The sequence below is a fragment of the Ochotona curzoniae genome, unplaced genomic scaffold (genome assembly GCF_017591425.1).
Source record: "Ochotona curzoniae isolate NIBS_2020 unplaced genomic scaffold, NIBS_Ocur_1.0 contig_3498, whole genome shotgun sequence".
NCBI lineage: Eukaryota > Metazoa > Chordata > Mammalia > Lagomorpha > Ochotonidae > Ochotona > Ochotona curzoniae.
Window position 1 is genome coordinate 23,558,470 of NW_024465885.1, and position 27,364 is coordinate 23,585,833.

Consider the following 27,364-nt stretch of genomic DNA (forward strand, 5'->3'; position numbering starts at 1 on the left):
CTGGGGATGGGCTATGCCGAGCTGGGTTAGAGCAAGGTCTGTGACTGGCAGCAGGCCTGGTTGGGGAGCTAAGGGAATGCCCTGGCCAGGTTGTGGTTCCTACTGGTGAGTGTGAAAGCTGGAATAAGACTGGCAATCTGGGCTTGACATGTTGCAATGATCCTTGGCATGGGTACGGTCTGGGTCTGGAGTGTGCCAGATTGGGCTAGAGTCCAGCACCCCCTGCTGCTTGTGAGAGCCAGGGTGAGTATAGGACAGGCTGGTCTAGGTCTTGGCAACTGGTGAATTACATGAGAGCTGTATCTGAGCGTGGCTAGGCTATTACACCCAATAGTAAGAAACCAAATGAGTATGGGCTGGTCAGGCAAGGCCACTATTCCTGCCAGGATAGGCAGTGGACTAATTCAGTCTGGGCCACGGACCCACCGGTGATAAGAGACGTAATAGAGGAGTATGGGGAACTCCTGTCAGGATGCAGTCCATGCAGGTGAGCACAAGGACCAATGCTGTGAACAGCCCAAACCAGACCTGGTTACCATATTCCTGGCATATTTGCAGGTCAATTCTGGATTTGGGCCAGGCTGGGCCAGTTCATAACATCCATGGGCAGATTTAAGAACATGGATGGAGTGCAGGACAGCACAGGTTAGGCCTCAACATAACCAGATTCACATTGAGGAAATGGCATTCCATTTGGTCCTGCAGAGGACATCTGGTACCATAGCCAAGGAAGGAGCACAGAAAAAATTGACCAACTACCCAGAACAAGATTGACAACAAATATCTGGGCGAATGAAGGTTTACTGTGTCAACCAATACACATTGCAAGTATTTCCTCATTTTTGGATCAGTGAGATTGACAGCATTTCAGAATTAACTAAACCACTTAAGCAGAACCCTTTGAAACATGCTCCATTGAGTGTACCTTCCCATCCCCAGGTACAGAGGCACTTGGGAGGCTTAGTGTGGCCTCTCCCCTCATCTTCTCCCTTCTCCCTTATACAGGAGAAAGAAAAATAAATTTTCTTCACACAGTGATCTCACCCACATTTCCCTGGTCCTTAATCCTTCCCACCCTGATCAATTATGAAAACATAATCAAAATTTTTTTTAAAAAGCTAAAAAAATTAACAAACAAAATAAAACAGAACAAAAGAAAACAAATCCTAATCCCATTGTGAGGGCTCAGTCTCAGGATGTCTTGTAAAGTTGATTATCTTCAAAAGACTGTATCTCCAAATATCATAATTTCAGGAATTTTTGCTTCTTGACTTGCACTTGGAGGATACAGTTCATTTCATAATAGACCATTTTGCTCCCTTAATCATAGTTAGATATTTCACCATTGATAGGTGAAAAGGCAGCTTGAAAACTAATGTCTAGTTCTGCAATGTTATTAAGATTTATGAACAAATCATGTGTTATTACATTCACATTTAATGTTATTCTCATGGCAAATCTTTAAGAACAGGTATTATATGTTCAGTTTAATTGTAAATACAATTACATTTGAACAGATTAAGTATCTAACAGAACATCAGCTTGAATTCAGGTCTGTCTTTCGGCACAATTCATGTGCTTAACTATCATGCTACCCTGCCATCCCAGATGTGGCCTCACAGAGGAAAGAAAGTAATAACGTAGGAATGAGAACTTGAGCCATGCTCCAGATTTATGTATTTGAGGCAACAGATGATAGCCTGTAACTACTATTTTTTAGTTTTCTGAGAAGCAAAGTATTGAATAGAAGTTTTTTTTTTTTTTTTAAACAAAAGGAGATACATCATTTGTAGGAAAAAAGTTTGGTTATAAAGAAATAAAGATCGGTTTTGTTCAAGTGACCTTAATTATTCAGAAGTGGAGTGAGATTACTAGGCAGAGTGAATCAGTTGAGATGCTTTAGGCAGGATATGATACATGAAGATATTAGCATCTCAATGTTCCCTTAGTAAGATCAATCTGATTAAAAATTTATTTTCCATTATTGAAATATTTTCTTATATTTTGGATCTGATTTCCATCTCTACATCTTTGTTTCATGTTTCAAAGATTTTGTAATATTTGATCTCCAAAGTAAAAAGAAATAATTATTTATTTGAATTGGGAGAAGAAAGGTGAGACAGAGAGAGACAACCATCTTCCATCTGCTGGTTTATTCCGCAGAAATTCACAGCCATCAGGAGCAGTGCAGTCCAAAGCCGGAAGCTCAGAATTCAGCTCAGCTCTCTCATGTCAGTGGCAGAGACTCAGAACTTGAACCATCATCTGCTACCCCCCAGGGTTGCTGCACACCACCAGGAAATTGAAATCAGTAGCTGAGTTAGGACATGAACCCATGTTCTCCCATACAAGATGCAGGTGTCCCAAGTTGCGTCTTAACCATTGCACAAAGGCTGGCCTCTCCAGGTTCATACATTTTCCTCCCAAGCCATCCACCATTTTGTCATTCTGTTCTTACTAGATTTTCTTTCTATTAGATTATTTCTGTTTTAATAAATCATATTTTCACATCTCTTGTGCAGTGTTTTTACCATCTTTTATTTTATTAAGTTCTATCCTTTTATCTTTTGCAGTATATTTTGTTTGGTGTTGCAATTTTCTCTTTGCCCACTCCACTTCCCCCACTCTGTGCCATATTCTCTTCTTGAGTTGGTTTGGTCTCTAACCTTAAGGCTGTAGATTCCCTGTGCTCCAGTGGTATCAAGTCATGTTTCAGAATGTTGCGGGAAAAGGCAGCTGTGAAAACTCTCTGCATAAGGGCAGTTCCTCCTGGGCTTTGTTGTTTGGTAGACACAAAGTTCAGCCAGTTTTTATATTTCTGTTAATTACGAAAAAGGTAAAGTCTTTTGTTGGGATTTTTTTTTTTCAGGGACAAATCTTCACGTCTTTCACAAGAGTTCTTGAAAGCAGCCTGAAGTGGAGGGCTTTAGACTTGTCTACTGCAATCTTTGGATAGGTCGTGGATGATGGATGAGAGTTCTATCTGACAGTAAAATACTTAACCCCTCTTGTGAACCATGTGATTCTCCTGTCTTTTTCTGTGCTAATTGTGCTTGGGGCTGGAGCCGGAGCCTTCTGTTCAGTCTTTCAGAGAATGACTCCCTGATCCTGTTTGTGGGATGTCAGGTAGCATATGTATATTTCCATATATGTGCTGGAAGAAAAGCTCCAAAGTACAGCCTGGAGTCGCCATGTTTCAACGCTTACCTTCTTTTGTAGTTCTAATGACCTCCAAATTTTCAGTCTTTCCAGAGCTAATTCACTAGATGTCTTCAGGTTCTTCCTATTTTCAGGTTCTAGCAATTGCTTTCGACCTATCCATCCATCTGTAAAAATCTGTCAAAATTTAAGATCTCTGATTTCCCCCCCCGCCCCTGACTTCTCTAATAATACCTTTTGCATTATTTGCTATCACTTATTTCAGCAGGAGTTTGGTAGAGTGACAGAAAGAGTCCTTAGGGGTGTTTGTCACTTTTAATTCAAACTTTAAAACATGCTTCTGTAACTGGAAGAAGGAAAAAAAAAGTTGTGGGCTTTAAGATTCTGGAGCTTCCTCTGGGTCAGCTCATCTTCACCATAAATAGTGATTATAAGATCTTGGTCGAACTGATTATTTGTTTCTTGTGATGTCTTTATATGTCATTAAACGTGATAAAATTTTTCTTCCCCAGGACCTGCAGAAAAATCTTTATTCACTTCATTTGTTACCTGGTTCAACTTAATCAACCTTTAAGACCTTGGGACATCTAATTTGTAGGAGAATGCATATTTAGAATTAGATACACTTTCCCTTGCCACAAAGATTATAATTCTTTGTGTTTGCAAAATATAATATGAATGTTAATGAACCTAAATAGCATACTCTAAAATGGTTTGCCCTTGAAGATGAGAATAAAGGCTTGTTACTTGATTGATTTTTCATTTTTGTCTTTTTGTTTTGAAGTTCCATAGAATTTTGGTAAGGACACAAAATAAATGTGTAAAATTGTGAAAATAGAACATTTGCCCATCTGCATAGTAACTATTTGCCAAGGGGGATGGATACAATAAAAAGTGAGAAGGTTTTCTTCTATTTTGAGGTTACTCCACATTGATTTTTAAGTTCAATTTTCCTCTTTCCCTTCTTAACATCTTAGTCAACAAATATTTAATTTATGTTTTCCACAATTGTAGCATTGCCTTGGCTGTCTTGCATATATGTAAAGAAAGAAAAAAAATCAAAATTCTTCCTTTTGTATTTCTTATAGATTCAGAGAAATCGTGTAAGTGGCATATGATTTTTTGAGCATTCTGTAGTTGGTAAGGGAATCAAGATAGAAGCTCAACTTTTTTTTTTTTTTAAACTGAAAAGGCAGATCTACAGAGAGGAGGAGAGACAGAGAGGAAGATCCTCCATCTGATGGTTCACTCCCCAAGTGGCCGCAGTGGATGGAGCTGAGACAAACCGAAGCCAGGAGCCAGGTTCTTCTGGGTCTCCCACACCGTTGCAGGCTCCCAAGGCTTTGGGCTATCCTTGACTGCTTTCCCAGGCTACAAGCAGGGCTAGCTGGTTGGGAAGCAGGACTGCTGGGATAGAACCAGTGCCCATATGGGATCCCAGGGCGTTCAAGGTGAGGACTTAACAATGACGCTATTGTGCCAGGCCTGAAGTTTAACATTTTTGAGGAACTTGTGACAGAAAGGAAGGATTGAGTAAATATAATATGTGATTTTCTATTTAGGCTACAGGTTTCATAACTATCTGCATAAGGTCAATTAGAAGGCAAGGCACATTTTTGCATTGTTTTGAAGATTACATTGATTAAGTAAAAATATGCTAAGGATCAATTAAGTGTGCAGGTATTAACCAATTATATGTGGAAGAAAGTGATCATTATGATTTATATTGGCCAATGATCATGATGACAATATATGCATAAGAAGAAATTAAATGGTGAATCCAATTTAGTAAATTTTACTTTGAAAATATGCAAGTACACACTTACTTAAAGATGCCTCTATGTTTTTGAAAGTTCATTTATTTTATATTTAAAAAGCAAATTTCACAGAGACAGAGAGAAAGGAAAGATATAAAAGACCTTCCATCTACTGGCTCAACTCCCCAAATGGCTGAGCTGATCCAAGCCTGGAAGCCAGAAGCCTCTTCTGGGTAACCCATGTGGTTGCTGCATCCCAAGGACTTGGGACATCCTCCACTGATTTTCTAGATAAGAACTACCACCCATATGGGGTGCTGTCTCCACAGGGTAGACAATTAGCCTGTTGACCCATTGTGCTGGCCCTGGTATTCTTTTTTTTTAAGATTTATTTTATTTTTATTGGAAAGGCGGATATACAGAGAGGAGAGACAGAGAGGAAGATCTTTCATTCGATGATTCACTCCCCAAGTGAGCACAACGGACTGATCCGAAGTCAGGAGCCTCTTCCAGGTGTCCCACGTGGGTGCAGGGTCCCAAAGCTTTGGGCCATCCTCGACTGCTTTCCCAGGCCACAGATAGGGAGCTGGATAGGAAGCGGGGCTGTTGGGATTAGAACCGGTGCCCATATGGGATCCCGGGCGTGCAAGGCGAGGACCTTAACAACTGTGCCATCGCGCTGGGCCCCTTGTTAATCTTTTGACAATGCTTAATTAATTTTTTTTATTATTTATTATTACTGGAAAGGCAGATTTACAGAGAGAAGAAGAGACAGACATAAAGATCTTTTGTTTCATGATTCACTCCCCAAATGGCTGTAATGTTTGGAGCTGAGCTGATGCAAAGGCAGGAGCCAGGAGCCCAGAGACAGGAACTTCTTCTAGTTCTCCAAAGCAGGTGCAGGATCCCAAGGGTTTGAGAATCTTCTAGTGCCTAACTTCCTGTTCATTGATTTCTTTCCTCTGTTACTCTGATTTAATAATAATAACACAATAATGCATTTAACTAGATAAATGTGGTTTACAAGACCTATGAACGGAGAAATGTTTGCATTAGTATTTCTTATAAGTTTATAAATTTGTTCTATCTTTTTCAGATTGTGGTAATAACTCAATCAAAAGTTAATTCCTAAGTAGTTGTTTGTAATCATGTCACAGATAAAAATAATCTTTTCCTAAATGTTACCAGAGTTTTCATATATGGTTTTGCATTTAATATTTATATTTGCTGTTTTACTTTTTGTAAATTCCTTTAAGGATAGCTTGAAAATATTTTTCACATGTAGTTATGGGTTAAAGTAGAGGTTCAAAGGTGTTTATTTTCAGCATCTTGAAGATAATTCTGTAGTTTTGCCTTTTTTATGGTGTTGCTGACAAAAATTCTCACATTGATTTGATCTCTTGCAAGCAGTTGGCCTTTTTTCATGGTATTCACTTTAATTCCCTGTTTATCTTTTCTGTTTTAAAAGTTTGCTGCGGTGTAACCTCATAAAGGCTTTCATTCCTTACTTAGTGGACATACATTCATAACTCTGCTTCCTTGTTTTTATCCTGTCTTCCCGGGACCCATTTTCATATTTTATGCAGTCATTGTTCTAATCTTTGGAGTATGGATGTCTGATCATCTTGCATAAAATAATTTGTGATGAAATCCCCTGACCCCATTTGCTCATAGAAGGGATTTACAACAAGCTGTTTAGAAGTTTAAATGCCTTAACAGTCATTTGAAATAAAATAGATGTGTTTTCCTCTTGTAATTGGATTCCTGTGTATGATTGTTTATGTCTAAATAATGATCTCTGACATAAAAGTAATTTGAACAATAATAACATATAGATGAGCTTCATATCTCTTGCCTTGCTGTGTAATTCCCCTATGTGCTGGCCTGTGCAGTGTGGACTGGACTTTTATAGTCCACACTGTTCATGCTGAATTACAGTTTTCACAAAACCCGATTCTGATCATGTCTCAGGCAAAGCAAAAGCAACAGCTCTTTTACTTGCAGTGGCTTTTCCCTAACAGACTTCCTGCACTTGATATGAAGCTCACATACCATTTATTTTTTATGAGGTTTCACATAATCCCAAATTCTACATTTCTTTTCCAACTGCCCCATCTCCTCTGACCTCTTTAAAGTGTTTCCTCCAGATTGGGATCGATATGTACTTTAATTATAGAACAATCTATAACTCTGCTTATGATTGATCAGGCAGTTTCACTTTATAGATGGTGAGCTTTTCTGAGCATGGGAGCAGTGTTACTCATCCTTGTTTCCCCTGGAGCATAATAATGTCTGAATCACAGGAGCTAGTCAGTAAATGTTTCCTGGTGTGTGAGAGGAAAAGATAGGGACTATCAGGTAAGAGCCTGTCACTATGGGAAATATTTTTTTGCCTATGCATATGAAACAGAAGTAAAATAAATTTATCAAGCATCACATTAGTGATTTTAAAATTATATTGTTTGATTATAGACATCTTAGACTTATAGAACTGATCTTGATAGGAGTCATCCTAATTTATGTCTGGGTAAGAAAAAGCACCAAGCAAATATGGGCTTTGAAACTGCAGCTTATTTTAAGGAGTCTTTAGCATTTCTTTTATGTCTTAAAAACCATGAGACTCACTACTTGAGGAATTAATAATTTTTAAAGATATGTTTATCTATAGGCGTTTGGTCTGATGGTTAAATGACTGCTTGGGATGCCACATCCTGTCTGGGAGTGCTTGATTTTAGTTCTGCTGTAGTCCTGTCTGTTGTCAATTTCTGCTTTCTGCTAGTTTACCTCCTTGGAGGCAGTGGTGATTGCTCAGGTGACTGGATTCCTGCCATTTGTGTAAGACACCTGGATTGGATTCTGGCTGCAGCTTCTGCCTGCCTAGTTCTGCCTGTTGCAGTAATTGGACGGGTTAAATATCAGATGAGAGCTTTGTCTTTCAAAATAAGAAAGAAAAACAAGTTAAATGCTTTTATTCTAAATATGTGATAAGCTTTTTGTTTTGTTCATTGGCTCTCTTTGCTTGTCAGAAAACTGAATAAATTAATTGAATTATACATCATAATAACCGTCCTACTCCCCAAATCCTATATCTCCATGCTCTGCTTACTCACTTTATGTTTCAATGCTTGTTTGTTATATTTTTTATTTTCATGTAATTGAAAAGCAGAGAGTCATGTACTGGCACATTCTTCAAATAAGTGCAGCAATCAGGGCTGGGTCAGGCCAAAGTCAGGTACTCAGTACTCAATCTATGACTTCCATATGTTTGCAGCATCATCTCCTGCTTCCCTTGATGAGTCTGTGGGCAGCTGAGCTGGAAGCAGAGCAATGGGATTTGAACTGGCACTTCGATGGAGTTGCGATGACTTTAACACATGACACCACAATACCTGCCTCTCATTTTATTTTAAATATTGCATTATGCTATTCTTCATCATAACCTGTAGTAATAACACTATACAGGTGATTTCCAGTTTTTGATGATTCAACTTAATGATTTTTCATTTTTCATTTTTACAATGGTGAGAAAGCGTTAAAGATTGAAGAGAAATTTTGCTTTCCGGAGTCTTAATTGAATTGGTAGATGAATTGGTGATAGATTAGGAAGAAGACTTGATACAATTATGGTATATGAAGTTGAGACTTTCAGGAAATGATTGTATTGAATTAAGTTGCTAAGAATGGGGCCTTATAGTTGACCCGTGATGACTTTAGAAGGAGAAACATGGACTTGTTCCTTTGTTCCCGTGTCCTAGTTGTATGGTTCTCCTTTTGCAGAAATTCTGTTCATGTCTGCAAGTCACGCTAATGGAGGTGCCTACTCTTGAACTCTAAAACTTTGCTTGAAAATAAACCTTCTTTCTTTCTAAGATGCCCTTCTTAGGTATTTTAGGTGAATAACAAAAGCTGACTAATGAAGAAAGTGATACACATTCAGTAGGAACTGTACTTTGGATTTTGACCTTTGGCTAAGTGATGTGTGTGGTGGGCTTCTCTGTTCTCTTGATCCTGGACAGTGGCAGTGAGCTGCAGCATCCAGTTTACCTACTGATCATGCAAGGAAAGGGTCCATTCTCTACATTATATTGCATTGCTGAGCTACAATGTCCAGTAACTTAGATGTATTAAATGAATTTTTAGCTTAGAATACTTTCTACATGTAATGGGTTCATTGGAACGCAACACCGAGGTAAGTGAAGGAGCATATATAAATGAATGTATAAAATTTGTATGAATTTGATATCATTTTAAATATGGTCGGCTTTCTTCTAAAGGTTAAATTAATTAATTAGAATGGGACAATTACAGAAAGAGAGGGAGAAACAAATAGACTTTGATATTGATCTTCTATCTGTTGATTCAATTCCCAAGTGATTACAAAGGGCATGATTGGGCCAGGCCAGTCTAAAGCCAGGAGAAAGGAGTTTTTTTTTTTTTTTTTTTTTTACTGGTGTCTCATATTGGCAGCTGGGCCTAGGTACTTGGTCCTCCTGCCCTGCTTTCCCAGTGTTAACAGGTAGCTGGATCAGAGGCGGATTAACCAGGACTTGAATAGGCATCCTTTTGGAATGCTGATATTGCCTAATTCTTTTTCTTTTATCTCAGAAATAGTTTGTTAATTAAGAAATGGAATTAATGTGAATGTGTCAGAAATTGGAATGTTTGATCTAGATTAGTCTTATGTTGAGAGAAAACTTCAATTAAGGTATGATGATGATTTATTTATTTATGAGAAAGAGAGAGAGAATGAGAAAATGAGTCCGTTTCCTAACTGTGGGCTCACTCCTCAGTGGCCTGGGGCAGGCCTGGATGAAGCCATGTTCAGAACTCCTTCTGGGTTTCCTACAGGAGTGATAGGTACCCAAGTACATGGGCCGCCAGTTGTTGCTTTCCAGTGTGTGTATTATCAGGAATCTGGAATGGAGAGAGGAACTGAGATCCAAATCTTGGCAGTATAATATGGGATTCTGGCATCCCAAGAGATTAGGTTCATTTCTGTGCCAAATGCCTGTATCTCATGGTGTCTTTTCTATCTTATATTAATAATATGATGTTAACTTCTCTCTGTAGGAAGCATACATCACGTCTGTTACAGACATTCTTCTAAAAATATTCACTTTGACACATTGAATTCTTGAATGGACCATTGTTTTGTGTATGTCTTCAGTTATGTAGGAAACAGTAAATGAGGACTGGCATTGTGATACAGAAAATCAATCTCCATAGTTGTGACACTGACATCTCATACAAGTACTGCCTGCTCCACTTCAAATCCAGCTGCTTGGTAATGATCCTGGGCAAAGCAATGGAAATGGTCCAAGTTCCTGAGAGACCCAGCTGGAATTCCTGGCTAGTACCCTCACCCTGACCTAATGCCAGCCGCTTCAGGCATCATGGAAATGAACCAATAGATAGAAAAACTTCCCCTCTGTCTTTCCCTCTCTCAGTAATACTTTCTTTCAAACAAATTTATCTTAAAAAGAAAACAAAAAATCATAGTTCAAGGTAAATATAGTTAAATTCTCTCTTAAATGTACCAATCATATCTTGTTATGGCTTCTGCATATTAAAACTGCACTCTGTGCATTGATGTTTCCCTAGCAAGCCTCAGAAGGAAGAGTGGCTTAGATTCTGTAGTTCTGTTTTCCTGTTTCATTTTCCACTAAAGCCCTGCAGAGAGTAGGAGGTTGTCAGAGAGATATCAATGGCAGTATAGGGATTGCTTTCTGAAGTCATTACGAATTAACGGCTAATGGGTAGCTTTCTTTGATAGCTCGTTTATAATTGAGTGCAGATAGATGAAAATCAAACACAAAGGGAACTCAATTTTATCATCAATTTTGACTTTGTTTAACGAATGATTTCTGGGCACCACAGCAGCCTTCCTAATTTGTCTGTGTATGATGAAGAAACTAATCATACACAGCTCAGGGAACAAATAGCTTGCGTTTTCCAAAAAGGTCACCTTCAGACAAGCACAAGGGAAAAATGCGTAGACCTGTTGCTTCTTTCCTTTTCTCTAATACTTTTTCTTTTGGCTTTCCTTTTCCTAAACATGCAGCTTATGAAATAATTATTTTATATTTACAACTGTGCACTAACTAGAATTTAACCTACACTATGATATGAATAAAGTCAGCTTTGCTTCTTACATGATACATTCTCTCTTTCTCTTGTTTATATGATCTCTCTCTCCCCCCCCCCCTTTGTTCTTAATCTGTAAGGAACTTAGTGTGTCCAAGATTTTGTTTTATCATTTTTTTTCATTTTTTATTATATTTTGACAATCTTTTTTTTAAGATTTATTTTTATTATTTTATTTTTATTGGAAAGGTGAATATACAGAGAGGAGAGACAGAGAGGAAGATCTTCCGTCCAATGATTCACTCCCCAAGTGAGCGCAACGGCCCATGCTATGCTGATCCGAAGCCAGGAGCCTCTTCCGGGTCTCCCACATGGGTGCAGGTTCCCAAAGCTTTGGGCCGTCCTCGACTGCTTTCCTGGGCCACAGGCAGGGAGCTGGAAGGGAAGCGGGGCTGCTGGGATATAACTGGCGGCCATATGGGATCCCGGGCGTGCAAGGCAAGGACCTTTAACCACTGTGCCATCGCGCCGGGCCCTATTTTGACCATCTTTACATAGTTAGGGTAAAAAGGTTCAAGGGCTATAGGGAAGTGGGTAAGACTATTATTTCCATATCGTTTCCTTCCTGTATCTGAGGTAAAGGGGGATATTGAGGGAGAAGCCCCACTCAGTTTCCCACCCACCCCAAATCCTGGATGTGGGGCATGCTCTGAGATACTTGCTTAAGTGGTTTTGAGAGTTCACCAGTTATGAATCATTGCCAATCTTGCCACTCCAAGCAAGATGAAGTTGTTGAAGAATCCACTGGTTGCCATAGTCCATTACAGAGTCTCCATTTGCCCAATATTTCTTTGCCAACTTATAGCTGAGGTGGTTGATTGACTTGTTCTTTCTTCTGTGTTTTCTTGGTTAGGGTTCTTAGTCCGGCATTTTCATTGGGGAGATCCCCAAAGAAACCTTGAGGTATTCCCATACCTGATTCTTGTGTGTTCTAGCAAGCACAGGGCCCGGCACAGTCCATCACCCCGATCAGCTGGTGGTTGGAGTTGCTGGGTTGGTTCTGTTTTTAGCCCCGACTTCCATTGGAACCAATGGGTGTTGCAGTCCAGCCTGGTTCTGCCCAGCACATACTCGGCCCTCCTATAAACCAGTGGGAGCTGCAGCCTAGACCCACAATATCCCCCTCCACGCTTGCCCCCTACCCTGGTTTGCCAGTATGTGTAACAGACTAGTCCAGTCTGTCCCACATCCCATTTGGCTCTCGCACATGTCGATGGGTATTGAAGCTTAGTTCCATCTAACCAGCTCAACTGTCCAGCCTTTCTCAGATGTTGCTGAGTGCCTCTCTGTCCAGCCACACCAGCCCCCATCCTAGTTTTTGTGCCCTCCCATGGGAGTGGTAACTCAAGAGGGAGGAGCCCACTATTTCCCTCCCAGGTCTCACTCTCTTCCAGATTATGCACTCTTCAGGTGGTTCTGTGGTTTGACTTGACAGAATTAGCCCCCAGTGCTAGCTTCTGCCAGCTGATGCTGTGACTAAGACCAAACAACCCTCACCCACTCTAATTTATGCTTGCACCAGTAGGAATAATCAGCCCAGCCTGGCTTTTCCCTGATCTAGTCCACATGAGGCGCACAGGTGTTGTAGCTCTGCCTAGTCTGGTCTGCCCCCATCCCAGCTCATGCTCTCCAGTGGGAGTAGCTGTCCAGCAAAGGATCCCTACCCTCTCATTCACCCTGCCGGCTCGGCCCCGCCCCTCTTCCTGGTTCTAACACATGCTGGTTGGGCGCTGTGGTCACATCTGGTACAGGCAACCTCACCTTGGCATTCTGTATTGTGCACTGGTTTTTGTTGCGACCGAACCTGGTTCGACCCATACTCTGTTCTGGTGCTTGGATTTTTCCAGTGGATGATGTGAACTGATTCAGTCTGGTCTGCCCCCAACCCATGCCAGTGGGTAACTTTCCATGGCCTATTCTGACCTGTTTTCCTATCATGCTTTTTGCACTTACCTGAAGTGACTGTGTCCTGCCAGAGGAGTTGCCCAGGCTCCTCCATCAGAACCTCTCCCAATGCCAGATTTTGTGCATACCAGGGGGTCCATGAGCCGGCCCTACTCAGTCCACCTCCTGTCCTAGCAGGAACAGTGTTTTTCCTGACTGGCCTTCAACCCAATATGGTTCTTGCTGTTGGATGTTTCAGCCCAGCCATGGCTCGTCCATACCCACGTACGGCTCACATATGGTTCAGTAGTGGTTGAGACCTAGCCTGGTCCGTCGCACATTTATCCTGGTCCTCCAGGACACCAGAGGGTGTTGTGGTCTGGCTTGGCCTGGTGCGTCCAGTCCCAGTCCACATTTGTGCCAAGGGAAACTACAACCGTTTCCTGATCAGAACACAGCCCCCATTCCAGCCCACATGCCCCTTGGTGGGAACCTGAACCCAGCTGGGGTGTCCCCTTAGCTCCCCAACTGGGCCTGTTCCCAGCCATAGATCACATGCTTGCTAGTGGTTGCTCTGACTCAGCTTAGCTCAGCCCCTCACCTGTCCCGGCCTCTGCCTTAGACACTGTGGCTTAGCGTCCCTGATTCACACAGACCAGTAGGTGTAAGAGCCTAATTTGGCATGACCTGTGCTCCATGCTGGTTTCTAGTTTCACTTGTAGGCTAAGATTTGCTCAGTCCTGCCCAGTACATCCCATTACATTACCAATTTACACATTAGTCAGCCGTTGGAGCTACTTTTCCCAGCTTGTCCGACCCCCAGGTCTGGACCACATGTTCACCAGTGGGAGCTATTACTTGCCAGGGGAGTTTCCCAAGTTCCTCCACTTGATCCACTCCCCGACCCAGTTCTCATACATGGCAGTGGGTTTTAGGCCAGTGCCTGGCACAGTCTGGCCTTCCATTTGGCCATGTATGAGCTGGTGAATGATGCAGCCTGGCCCATCCCACACCCTATTCAGGATGCACATTCGGGTGCTGCTGCCCTGACCAGTCCAGACTGTTGTGGGTTCATTTTCCTGTGACTGCTGGCAGGCTCCTTGGTCACACCTAGCTTATTCCATCTCCACCTCAACCCTTGAGCTAACCAGTAGGGCTAGAGTTTCCATAGGATGTGGGCCCACATATCCCCCACAGAATCTACCCTCGGATATGGTTCTCAAGTGCTAGTTAATGTCATAGCCCTGCCTAATGTGACCCGTCTGCTGATCCATCATCATGTCAGGTGATAGGATATCCTGCAGGACAAGCCCTGAGCCTTAGCTTTTGCATGAACTGGTGTTCAGTGCTCAGCATTGTTAAGTGATTATAAGTTCTTCAAATAAATAGTTACTGTCATTGGGAATCTTTAGGATTGACTCACATCCCAGAAGCATTCTGGGTTCAACCTGGAGCTACCTAAGCAGCAATTCAAAGAACCAAAACCCCAGAGCTCCCCGGCCGGGTGGCCAGCAGGCAGAGCCTGGTGCCGGGGACAGCTCATCATATGCACATGGTGACTGGCATGTGGGATCCAGGCATGAGATACCCCGTCCTGAGACCCACCTACTTTAACTGTAAAAAATGCTATTTTAGGGCCTAGTTCAGTGGCCTTGCGGCTAAAGTCCTTGCCTTGAATGCACCAGGATCCCCTATGGGCACCGGTTCTAATCCTGACAGTCCCACTTCCTATCCAGCTCCCTGTTTGTGGCCTGGGAAGGAAGTTGAGGATGGCAAATTTGGCTCCTGCGCAGGAAAATATGTAACTTTTTTAAAAATATACATCATCAAAAATCCATGTATTTGTACTTCAGAACATTGATTCTCAAACATTTTACATACATCAGAATCACCTAGTAGTGTAAATGATACTTAATCCAGGCTTTCTTGTCCAACAGTCACAGGGCTTGAGAATTCATATTTAAGCAAGTGTCTAGGTAAGCTTAACGGTGCTGGGGCAGGGAACAGATTTTGAGTACTCTTCTCAGGACACCATTCTGTAGTATGTACTTTAGTTTGCCTACAATCGAAAACCTACTAACAATGCTTGCATAAATGATAAGAGAAAGGTACTCTATCCCACTGTTGATGGGAATGTTGCTTAGTTAGCAAATGTGAATGTCATTATGGAGAGTGCTCAGGTAACTGAAAATCGATCTACCACGTGACCCAGATAGCCCACTCCTGGTAATATATCCAAAGGATGGAAAGTCTGCATATGAAAAAATAACCTGCAACCACATATTTATTGCAACACAATTTACAATAGCAAAGATATGGAAATACCCCACTTGCTCATTGAAAGATTAATGGATAAAGAAACCATGGTACATCTATTCCATGGAATATGACTTAGCCATTAAAAAGAATGAAATTCTGCTGTATGCAACAAATTGGTCCCAATTGGAGACCATTATGCTTTGTGAAATAAGCCAATCCCAAAATGATAAATATGCATTATCTCATGCAAAATACATGATAAAATAAATATATTGGTTAACATGTATATACATATAACCTCACAGATGAACTGTGTAATGGATTCTAGTGAATTGAGAAGTGAAGATATATTGTATTATACACCCCTACTCCTGAGTAAAAAATGAGTCCCGATAAAACTGACAATAGAATGCTAGACTTTCTTACATTGTCTATAATTGCAATGTCATGATACACTTAGAAAGCATAATGATGGACTTGTGAATGTTGCTGAAGGATTATACTATTGTAAAAATATGGGAAAAAGATTTGAGGGGCTGGTAAAGGGGAGAGTTGAAGGGGGAATACCTGTGTCTATGGAAATGTATCATGAAATACACACACACACAGACACATATTTCCTCAAATACTTTCCTCCCTCCCTCGCTCCCTTCCTTCTCTCTCTCTCTTTTAAAGATTTATTTTTTTGGAAAGCCAGATACACAGAGAGCATGAGAGAGAGACAGAGAGGAAGATCTTCCGTCCAATGAGCTCCTCCCCAAGTGGCTGCAATGGCTGGAACTGAACAAATTTGAAGCCAGGAGCTCTTTCCGTTCTCCCGTGCGGATGCAGGGTCCCAAGGCTTTGAATCATTTTCTAATGCTTTTCCAGGCCACAGGCAGGGAGCTGGATGACAGTTGGGGCAGTCAAGATTAGAACTGGCAGCCATATGGGATTCAGGCATGTTTAAGGTTAGGGCTTTAGCTACTATACTATCATATTCAGCTGTTTTTCTTTACTTTTTTTTTTTTTTTTTCAGTCACCTTGATAATGATTAGGATGCCAAATAGTTATTCTTATACACTCTGGGTAAATGAAAGGTGTTCTTTTAAATGGTAATTTAGCAAGATACGTCCAAATTTGAATGGTTTTATTTTCATCAATTGTATACTACTGCTTCATTCTAGTAAGAGAGAATATGAGTCAAGTTAAAGCATGTGTTTGAACCAAATTTGATGATTTTGAACAGACACTCAGGCTAGGAAATATCTCCATTGAATCCTTTCTTTGTCCATTCCTCAGTATTCAAGCATTGCCATTTATTTCCCCATGTTAATGTGATCTTATAATCCATCTGCTATCCTGTTTGCTGGGTTATGGCATTTACAATAATTTGAATTGGATGAAAATGACTTAGTAATCTGTGTTTTCATTATTTGTCATTTGTTAGCTTTATGGTTTTGAACAGATTAACACATCTAGTAAGGCTTTTGGGTTCTACCACTTGGCATTAAAAAAAATGTCATTTGGAATATTTTTGAAAGAATGGCTTCCGTCTCCTGACTTAGTATGTAGAATAAATAAGAACTGTAATGATTGTGTGTAGTCTCTCAATGTACATTTTTCATTATTTAAAATTCTGTTTTCTCATGATTTTACTTTTTAAAATAATAAATTTGATAGAGTGGATCATCTTGAGGTCACTGTCTGATGACATTATTGAATAAATTAGCATATCTTACTGAGATGTCTAATGCACATCTGACACCTTGTGATGTAATATGGCTCCTGGCGCTTTACTTCTCAGATGATTTGACCTTATTTTATTGTCAGTGCTATGCATAGTCAAAGGATAGATGTTTCTATGTTGTAGTTGTAGTAATGGCTTTGTGTTTACAAGTTTAGACTACGTATTTACTTGCTGTTTTTAGAACTTGGTAGCAGTATAACTTTTGAAACATTAGTAGGGTACCCCTGTTTCTTCATATGTAAATGGGAATGAAAGTAGTATTGATCTTATAACGTTGAGAAGAGGAACAAATGCTTAAAAGAGTATCTGAGGCTTACTGCTCTGTAAATATCACATTTTTCTCTCTGATAGGTTCTGAGGCCAAGTTTCTATTGCACCAACTTTCATATTTTTGAAGAGTTTGTGTGTATACACCAATGGTTTTATAACTTCTTAGACTAAGGCAGTGTTTGGTGTAATATATAAATCAGCATTATTTTTTTCCCTAAAAAATTCCAAAATTCAGTTGATCTGGTGTTTATGTAATCCTTCTCAATGATGACTTTTAAGTTCATAGACGTTTTCATGAAACCTGTGCTTCGTCTAGCCCTTATTTATATAATGGCGTTGAGGGGTTGAGTACTAATTTTCTTATTGTGATGTTTGTATCTCTGAATAATTTTCAAAGAAATCTCAATGGGATATTTACAGGCAAAATCAAGGAGCCTATGAGACCAAAATGAAGTCATTGATATGAAGATGGATAGAGAACCCCTAGTAAAAAATAAAAATGGTCTGAAGTGAGAAAACCTAGTTGTTTTTAGAGTAATCAATTGCAAGGGGAGTGGGATAGATTTGAAAAAAAAGTCAATGAGAGTTAATCAGTCTGAGAAAGCATATTTTAGGAAGTGTATTATTACCCAGAGCTTCAGGATGAATTTGGCTACTGTTGTCTTACTGTCTACCTTGTTCTGTGTATCCTAGTGTCAAACGGATGTTTCTCCAAAAGCAGATTTTAATGATCTCGAACAAATTCCAGAAACAGCTTGTCTCTGCTTATAATTCTTGAGCCTGTCAACATCATTCAACAGTTATTTTTTAGTTTATTTAATTTTGAGACTATACAGCACTGAAATTTGCCTTAAAAATAAAGGTGTATGGTTATTCACTGTCTTAATTTGTTATAATTTATACTAGTTAATATAAAGACAAAGCATGAGTAATTGGAATATATTTGAAAGGAAAAAGCCTTTTGCGAAAGCAATCCATACCTTAAACATGTTTCAGGGGAATTCACATATAATAAACTTTTAAAATATCAGCAAACGTTAGGTTTGCTTAGATAGGTGTTCTGTCTTGTTTATAGAAAGGGCTTGTGTGCCAGGTTTGTGAAATAGAGTTAAGATGCCACTTGTGACATCAGCCTCCCGTGTGGAAGTGCTGCTTCTAATCTGGAAATCCTGCTTATGTTCTGCCGATGAGCCTGGAAAGACATGACAGCTCAAGTACTTGGGCCGTTGCCACTCATATGAGAGAATAAGAAGTACCTAGATCATGGTTTCAACTTGACCCAGCCGTGACTGATGGGGCAATGTGGAGAGTGAACCAGTGGATAGAAGATTGTCTTTTGTTTCTCTCTCTCCTTCCCTCCCTGCCTCTCCCTGTCACTCTTTCTGCTGTCTCTTAAATTAATAAATAAAATCTTGTTTTTAGAAAAATAAGATTTTTTAGACTTATTTGAGGATATAATTTAGATTAGGTGAAAATTTGAAGGTAGCAATATTTGAAAGTAAGGTTGTAGGCTAGCCTTATTAGATTGGTCTGTTTTGCCAACCTAATTAGTTTAAAAGAATATATATATTTTTCTCTCTCCGGAAGAGTAAAGGAAGAAATCAATGCAGCTTGACTTGTTAGCTATAGGTTTCAATAGTGGTTGCATTCCATAGGCTAGGAGCGCAGGAGAGGGTAAGCCTGGATTTAAATTCAGAATATGTTCACACGCTATACATAGATTTTGTTACTTACTATATCAGAAATATATCACTAAACATGTTATAAAACAGTGTATATTTTTCAGTTATATGTATAAATGAAAGCTGTCTAAATCATATTAGTCTAATGAGAGTTAACCTTGCAACTGATGTTTAATGAACAGAAATAAGCTGATACTTTTACTTATAGGCATTTATTATCTCCCAAATCACCACTCTCCAAAGGTCTGCTATCCTCTCGTTTTCCCAGTACCCTAAACAAATGATTCTTTTACCTTTTGTCTTTCTTTTACTATCACATTCAATCAGTCAAGAAATTTAGCTGATTCTACCTCTGTAGGGTTTCTTGAATATCGTCCTTTTCATTTGTAGCTGAGGCCTTGATTGCCTCTTGACTGAATTGCTCCAGTGACTCTTTCCTGCAGTAGGAGATGTTGATAATAGATACCCGTTTTGAATGTTGTGCTCCTTGTGAGAAGGCTGTCTGTTCTAATAACACAGTGGTTTTCAAGCATAGTTTTGTACCATCATCTCAGAGGGAGACCTCTCTGTGTTTTAAAACAGCTCCTGATGGTTTTGATTCATGGTTACGGTTGAAATTCATGGATTGTAGAAATAAAAATTAGTAAGGAGTACCACTTTTAGGTCATTATTTGACCATTACAAATGAACTCTTTGATATTTTTCATCTTATTCCCTTTACATGTTCATATGTTATATGTCCTGCCTAGTCAGTTTATGAAGATACATGGAAAAGCTAAAAAGGAACTACTTGTATAAATTATCATTATTTTTGTGTTATAGGTCTGCTGAAGACCTTAATGGTTTCCACTTTCCTAGTTGTTGTTACTTAAGTCCTAAGCTGCCTCTATGTGTCATTTTTATTCTTCATTAAGTGTTATCAGCTGTTGGTTTTTTTTTTAAGATTTCCTTTGTTCTTTTAGCTAGTTTCTCTTCTTTATGTATTTATTTTGATATTTATTGCAAAGCAGAGGGGTTGTGTGGGCCTCCAATTAGGACTGAGAGGGTCAAGTTGAAGGAGGTGAGTGAGATGAAGGAGATTAACTCCAATCTTCTCTCCCGTGTCTGTGGGGTAGGGATAAGGGACAGTGACAGAAAGTGTACCCCTCCTTGCTGTCAGAGCACTTCAATGCCAGGGGTGGGAACGGTCTCCTTTGACAGAGCCTTAGGACCTGATGTGAGGAAGAATATTCCCAGGGTGTTCCTTTAGTAGTTTTGATTATTCTGAGAAATTTTGGGCTCCTTTGCAGTAAAGGCGAAAAAGTCCATCTAAAGCCTCTTAGCTGTCCATCTTTATCTTAATGTGTCTACAGATTTCAGTGAGTGCTGGAAGGTTGTCAGTCTGCCTTTTTTCCATCCTTCAAAGAGCTACTCCAAGTCTTCTGTTGGTTTAGATGACCCGGTTGTCTTTTGTGTGCATCTGTGCATTCTCTGTTTTTGCATGGTAGCGACTGAGGTCATTTTGTCAGTTCCTTACCTGTCACTCCCCTTTCTTGTAATCCTGCAAAATTGGGTTTTGCTATTTTCATTGATTGATCCATTTACATCTCTTGATATATATTTTATGGTGTATCTTAATATTTATAAATGCTTATTTGCTTTTCTGACCCTCTAAAGTTCCTACTTCAAAATGGCTTAAAAGTCTCTTATTGAAATACTACTATATTATGATTAAATATATGTTATATAGAAGTTGTGAAAAGCTTTCATTATTTCATTAGTATCCCTCCCTCACCTTTGTTTCTCATTTTATAACTCATGGATTGTCTGTATTTATGCTTCTGTCTCTGTCCGTGTCCTGTCTCTGTGTTTATCTATTTATTGATACAGATATGTGTGTGTGTGTGTGTGTATATATATAGACATATATGTTCTCCCTGTATGTTTACATATGCAAATGTGTATGAACATGTATTTTTTTTGTTATAATATGAGCATCCTAAAGTTTAATCTTGAGAGAAAATCTTAAGGATCCTCTTCAGTCAACAGTCTTGTTTAGAGTTAAGAAACTGAAATTACAGGGCAGTTTAACTTGCCCGGGATAATTCATCTCTTTCTGATCATAAAGCAGAACCCACAAAACACTGGTTCATTGCAGAACATTACTTTTGTCCATAAAACACATTACCACTTGAGATTTTTGTATTTTTAGGATGCCTTAAGTATGCATATTTTTCCTTGCTTTTCCCTTTTGTTTTTTTGTTATGCTTTTTTGAATGTTTTTTCATTTTTTTTTGTTAGAACATTTTAATTTGGAATTTTAAGGAAAAATAATTGAAATAACATTTATTGACAATATATTTATTGACTATTTCAAGTTTTTTTTGCAGTTCTGTTTTGTTTAACTTTCCTATGTAGTTTATGTATACAATAATTATTACTGTTTTGAAATAAAGATGCTTGGTGCTGGCTAGGATATCATAAGCAATTGAAAATAATAGTCAAAGGCAGCTGTTTATTTTCTGTCTCCCATAACATGTTGATTTCATGTTGAAGCTAGTAACTAGCCACCTGAAACTCTTTTATCTGTGGAAATTTTTATGACCTTTGCCCATATGTATTAAAATAACAAGCCATCTATTTTTAACTGAAATTGTGTAAAAAGTAATGTTTTGCTTACTCAATTTTATGTCAGTCTACATGTGTGTTTATAACAGTTTCACATTTTTTTAGAATGTACTTTCAGAAAATGTTATCATTGGTTTTATTAAGGTGATTCATTTCTATGGTTTAATATTAATATTTCTACTTTTGTCCTTTATTTGCATCTGCTGTCTAACTCAAATACTTCCTTTGCTCTCAACTTTCTCTGTTAGCATTGAAGCTACAGCATATCTTTGTTTCTAAAATGCACTACATTACTTAGATGCAATACATTTTTGTTTTCATTTATAATGCAAGGTTTGTGATCATTATTTTCAGTAGAGAATATATATGTAGCATTTAATTTTCAATCTTTGAATACTCAAGGAAATGGGTAGTATTCTGGCTCTCATCCTTCCAAATGATATTAAACAGTAATTTTTCAAATAATCAGAAGTTTTGCATTCGTGTCATGGTGGGATCTATAGTTTTGGAATCTAAGGATTCTTTTAAACTCAAAGTGCTGTTATGTACTGGCACATTTCAACATGATAGTTTTCACAATAGAGAACTCTGTAAAGGAGCGGGAGTAGCTTCCATTTTATATTACTGGATCATATTTTTCATAGATTTATCTGTGCTCTTCAATCAATTAACATTGTCAAGCTAAACGCATATTGTATACGCTTTTCTTAAAACTGTTTTCACTTCGTAACAGTAAACTGTGTGTTCAGATATGTTGTATATGTATCAGATTGATGCCTTTGTCACAGTGGAGACACATCTCCCTCTTTTGGAAAGTCAAGGCATGGCATTTATTTTCAGGGAGATTGAAGTGTTCTTTTTACAAATTGTAAGTTTACAAAATTTCTTGAGATTGGAGATGTTAAAATAGCATTGTTTTTTTCCCCCTGGAATTGTTTTCATTTGAGAATTTGTTACATAAATAGAAAACTTGACTTTCATATGCATATAATGCATATTTTTAGATGTGTGGAGAAGTGCAGGTCATTTGATATCTTTCAAATCAGGGAAATGTTTTACTTTCACATCTTAAAGGCCTTTACTTTTATTTACAGAGAATCCATTTTAATGTTTTCTGTGATTATTAAATATGATTTATGATGTCTAAAAACAATTTAAGATGATAAGCACAAGAAGGAAAAGGAGCCCTTCTCAAACTCATGTATGGCCTAACTGCCTTCTGCCGTCTCTTGTTGGCAGATTTTTCTGCCATGTTTCTGGGATTTTTAGGGGTTTTCCATTTTTGTTTGCCTGTGTGTGTATTTATATTTTTTATTGTCATGAAGGATGTGTTTAGACTATGCCTGTCAGTTTCCAATTTGTTTCCTCCTTCTCCCAATATGTCCTGCAAACTTCTAAATTTGTGTAACTTATCAACTTTGTAACTATATCAAAATAAGGCCACAAGGCTAAGAATTCCACTTTGACATTACAATTATTGCCAACATATATAGGCTTGTTATGTTTAATTTATTTCAAGCAAATTTGCTTGTTTTTAAATCTTTTTATTTATTATTATTATTATCATTTTATGATACAGTTTCATAGGCTCCTGGGATTTCCCTTATACAGCCCCAATTCCCCCCATCCCCCCCACCTAGTTCCTCTATATCATTACTAAAGTATAGCTCTTCATACACAGTCATATGTCCATCATTGTGGGCATGGACGATGGCAGAGTCCAGCATCCTATTGTCAAGATATAGTAAACAGTTTCATTGGGAGTCCATCTTTGTCTGGAAGTAGACATGCATACTACATTGTATCCTTACATCTGGATGTTAGTCTCCATTTCACAGCTACTGTATATCCCCTTAAATGAAAAGCTACGATACAAAATCAACAATAGGAAGAAAAATAGAAATTTGCAATGCCATGAAGTTAAACAGCAAGTTACTACATATGATAGTCCCATTACACAGCAATTATAAATCCCCTTAAATGAAAAGCCACAAAACAAAATCAACAACAGGAAGAAAAAGGAAATTAACAACACCATGAAGTTAAATAACATGCTACAGAATGACTAATGTGTTGCTGAAGAAATGAAAAAGAAAATCAAGAACTTTCCTAAAGAAAATGATGCTACTGTTTGATCTATGAGTCATTGAATAATTTAATCAGAAGAAACTCTTTTGAAGAGATGAAAGTAAAAACAACAACAAAACATCAAAATCCTTGAGAATAGTTTTCGCTGATTTTTGTTGGTGAACAAGGAATAGCACGCAACAAAACCAAAAGCAAATGTGAAGAACATCCCAGTAAAATGACAGCAGAAGACTAAATCAATGAACAACCCATTCCTAAAATGACAGGACCAAATTACCACCCGTACATATCAACCCTGAAAGTAATTGGCTTAAGCTCAATCAAACATCATAGATTAGTCGACTGGATTATAAAAGAAAACCCCTCTGTTTATTGTCTAGCAGAGACACATTTCACCAAATTTGCTTGTTTTAATAGCTAAAATAAGGATGGGGCTGTGGCTCAGCAGATATGTTGTTGCCTGAAACAGCTGCATCTCTTATCAGAGTGTCGGGTTAGTGTCCTAACTCCTCTGTGAGGAATCCTTTAGAGCAGCACTAATCGTTCAGGTACCTGGGTCCCTGCCGCCAACATGGGAGAACTGAAGTTCCACGCGTCTGGCCTGGACCTATACAACTCTAACTGTTGTGGGCAGTTGCAGAGAGATCCAGTAGATGAAAGGTTTCAATTTTTCCATTTCTCTGGCTTTCAAACACAATAAAATAACTAAAAATTTGAGAAATAATGGGTCTAATTTTATAACAATTTTATACATTTTTGATAAATTGAAATTAGGGTTCCAGTTTTACTTCTCTAACTTAGTAAAAAATTGCCATTTTTACCTTCTTTGTGACTTAGAAGTCTCTGAATTAACTCTGGAAGTTGTTCTGAAAGTGCTGTGACTGGCTGGATGTGGTCTGCTGAGTTTTCATTCTACAGTCCTTCAAAGATTTGCCTATAGATTTTAAATTAACTAGTAACATTTCCCAAGCAAACCTAGTAAATGTAATATAAAAAAAATATTCTCCAGGGTCTACATTGGATTATTTTTCTGTAACAAATCTCACATGTAGCTGTTGTTCATTTGTTTAGTTTTGGTAAACCACCTTAACAACTTAATTATTCCACCAGCATTTCTTTTTGTTTTATTTATTTATTTATTTATTTATTTATTTATTTATTTATTTATTTATTTATTTATGTTTTATGACACAATTTCATAGGCTCTTGGATTCCCTCAACCCCTCCCCATGCCCTCCTCCCATGTTGGATTCCTCCACATTGTTGCAGCAGTGCAGTTCATATCCAGTCATGATTCCTTCACTGTGAGCATGTACCATGCATATAGTCCCACCTCTTATTGTCCAGGTAAATTCAACAGTTTCCTTGGGAGACCATTCCTGGTCTTAAAGTAGAGCTGGTCAACCATCCCTGGTCTGAAAGTAGAGCTGGCCGAATATCATCCTCTCCAGTGAAAAGCCACAACATAACATCAACAACAATTTACAACATCATGGAGTTAGTTGACATGGTATTGAGTGACCAATATGTTAGAAAATGTGACTACTTCATTGACGTTTCAATTTTAGTTTATACACAACTGGCTGCTATATACCTTAAAATGGTTATAGGATACTATTCAGTGTCTATTTTCAGTTTTATTTAGCAGCTTTTAGGATTGAAGCATGATTTTTACTGAACTTGGGGCTTATAACTCTAACAAGGTATATATGAACAATTGAGGCACAAAACAGTTTTAGGAGGGGTGTGCAGAGAAATCTTCTGTACCTTAGTGAGGAGTAACTAATCTCTGTGACCTACCTAGTAAGGTATATGTGAGTCCAAGCTGACGGTTTCCTGTCTGTTCTAAGCTCTCCTTATTGATCTCTATCTAATCTAATTTTTTTTTGTGGGGGGGAGGGGCTCCAGGGCGACCCCGATGGTCATTGCAAGAGAGGGTGGGTATCCAAAGTTGGAACTAAGCAAGGACCAGAGAAAACTCCTCTCCTGAGTACCAAAGGAAGTTTACTGTTCTGTTTCTAAGGGCCATTCAGGGCTCCTGTCTGTTGTTCCGATGACATTAAATCCTTCCACCAGCATTTCTACAATGTTAAAAAAAAAACCCTGCTTCACACACTGAATGGATACAGTAAAATACTAGTATAGATGTGTGGGTGCATATTGGTATGTATAGTTATGCATTTCTTACAATTAGGAAGGGCTTTTTGTGGCCTCTTTGAATTAAACAGATCTCTATTTTTAATATAAATTAGAATGTGAAGAAATAGTACAAATGAGAAAATATACAAGTAATGACTTTTGTTTATTGCCTTTGTAAATAATGATATCATTGACATTTACATATTTATGTTAAACTAGATTTATTCTATCATTATGCTAAATTTGGCTAGATTGTGATGGCCAATTAATTCTTTGCAACTGATTTAAGAAGTCACATTTACAGTCATGTTGAGAGGTTTGAAGTGATAATAATAATGATGATTTGCATAGGTAATTACAGAGGTTTGATTTTTGCAAACCTCTGCTTCTATAAATACTTGTATATTAGACATGAAAATACAGCTACCATTAAATCTTGATATTTTATTTCTGATGAACAGGTAATAAAACTGTGGGCCATTGTAATAAATATTTGGGTGATGATTCACACATTGAAAGCTGTCTTTTAAATTTCGTCTTTTATGTTGTATGGATTGTCAGCTTAGGAACAATGCTGCATTTATTCCCAGGAACATGAAATCACTACAACATTCATTGGTACATCATATGAAAAAGTTATTTCTGCAGGTGCATTCTTTTTATTTCTTAAGCTTTTGTAGCTCAGGGCCACCTAGTCTCAGTTATGAGCCTATTTGTCTTCCTTGTACTGGCACTTTTCCTCAACACATTCAGGTTTTCTATTTTTGCCCATTTTATTTTGAAATGTGCTCTGTTCTCTTTCATCTTTTTGTTGGGGGTGGGTATCTGCTTCAGGTTCTACCTCCAGATTATCCTTATGTGAACCTGCTTTTCTGCCTTTTTTTTTTTTTTTCTCCTTAGCTCTCCTCTTAAACTTACTTTGACACTCAACTTTCTCCTATACTGAATTTCAGGCATTTTTCCAAAACTATGCTCTAAGTTTTATTTTTAACCTCAAAGCATGTTCCTCTTATATTTTGTGAAAGAACATCACTTTCTCTATCTACATATGTTTGTGTCTTTGTGTATATAGTTAAATGCTCTCTTCTCCCATCTTTCTGCCTTCCTGAGAATTCCTATGTTACCAGAGACCTGCTCCCAATGACTTGAGAGCTTGCAAAGGATGCATGGATTGGCGAGACAATAAGAATAGATGAGACATGGACCGCTATGGCATGACGCTCATAATGGACAACTCAGAAAAGTTGCCTTCTTTTTTTTTTTTTTAAAGATTTATTTTTATTATTTTTTATTGGAAAGGCGGATATTTATTTTTATTATTTTTTTATTGGAAAGGCGGATACCAAGTGAGCGCAATGGTCGATGCTATGCCGATCCGAAGCCAGAAGCCTCTTCCGGGTCTCCCACACGGGTGCAGGTTCCCAAAGCTTTGGGCCATCCTCGACTGCTTTCCTAGGCCACAGGCAGGGAGCTGGAAGGGAAGCGGGGCTGCTGGGATAGAACCGGCGCCCATATGGGATCCCGGGTGTGCAAGGCAAGGACTTAACCACTGTGCCACTGCGCCACCGCGCCGGGCCCAAAAGTTGCCTTCTTTATTTAAACACAAATCATCAGAAGCTTTTGCACAACGTCCAATTGTTTCATTT

The 27,364-nt window shown here is 38.6% G+C and overlaps 1 protein-coding gene across 3 annotated transcripts in view; it reads left to right on the plus strand.

Annotated features, from left to right (window-relative positions):
* GBE1 (1,4-alpha-glucan branching enzyme 1) overlaps nt 1–27,364 on the plus strand; it is a 361,102-nt gene that overhangs the window by 80,935 nt on the left and 252,803 nt on the right. The gene's annotated exons all lie outside the window — the stretch shown is intronic.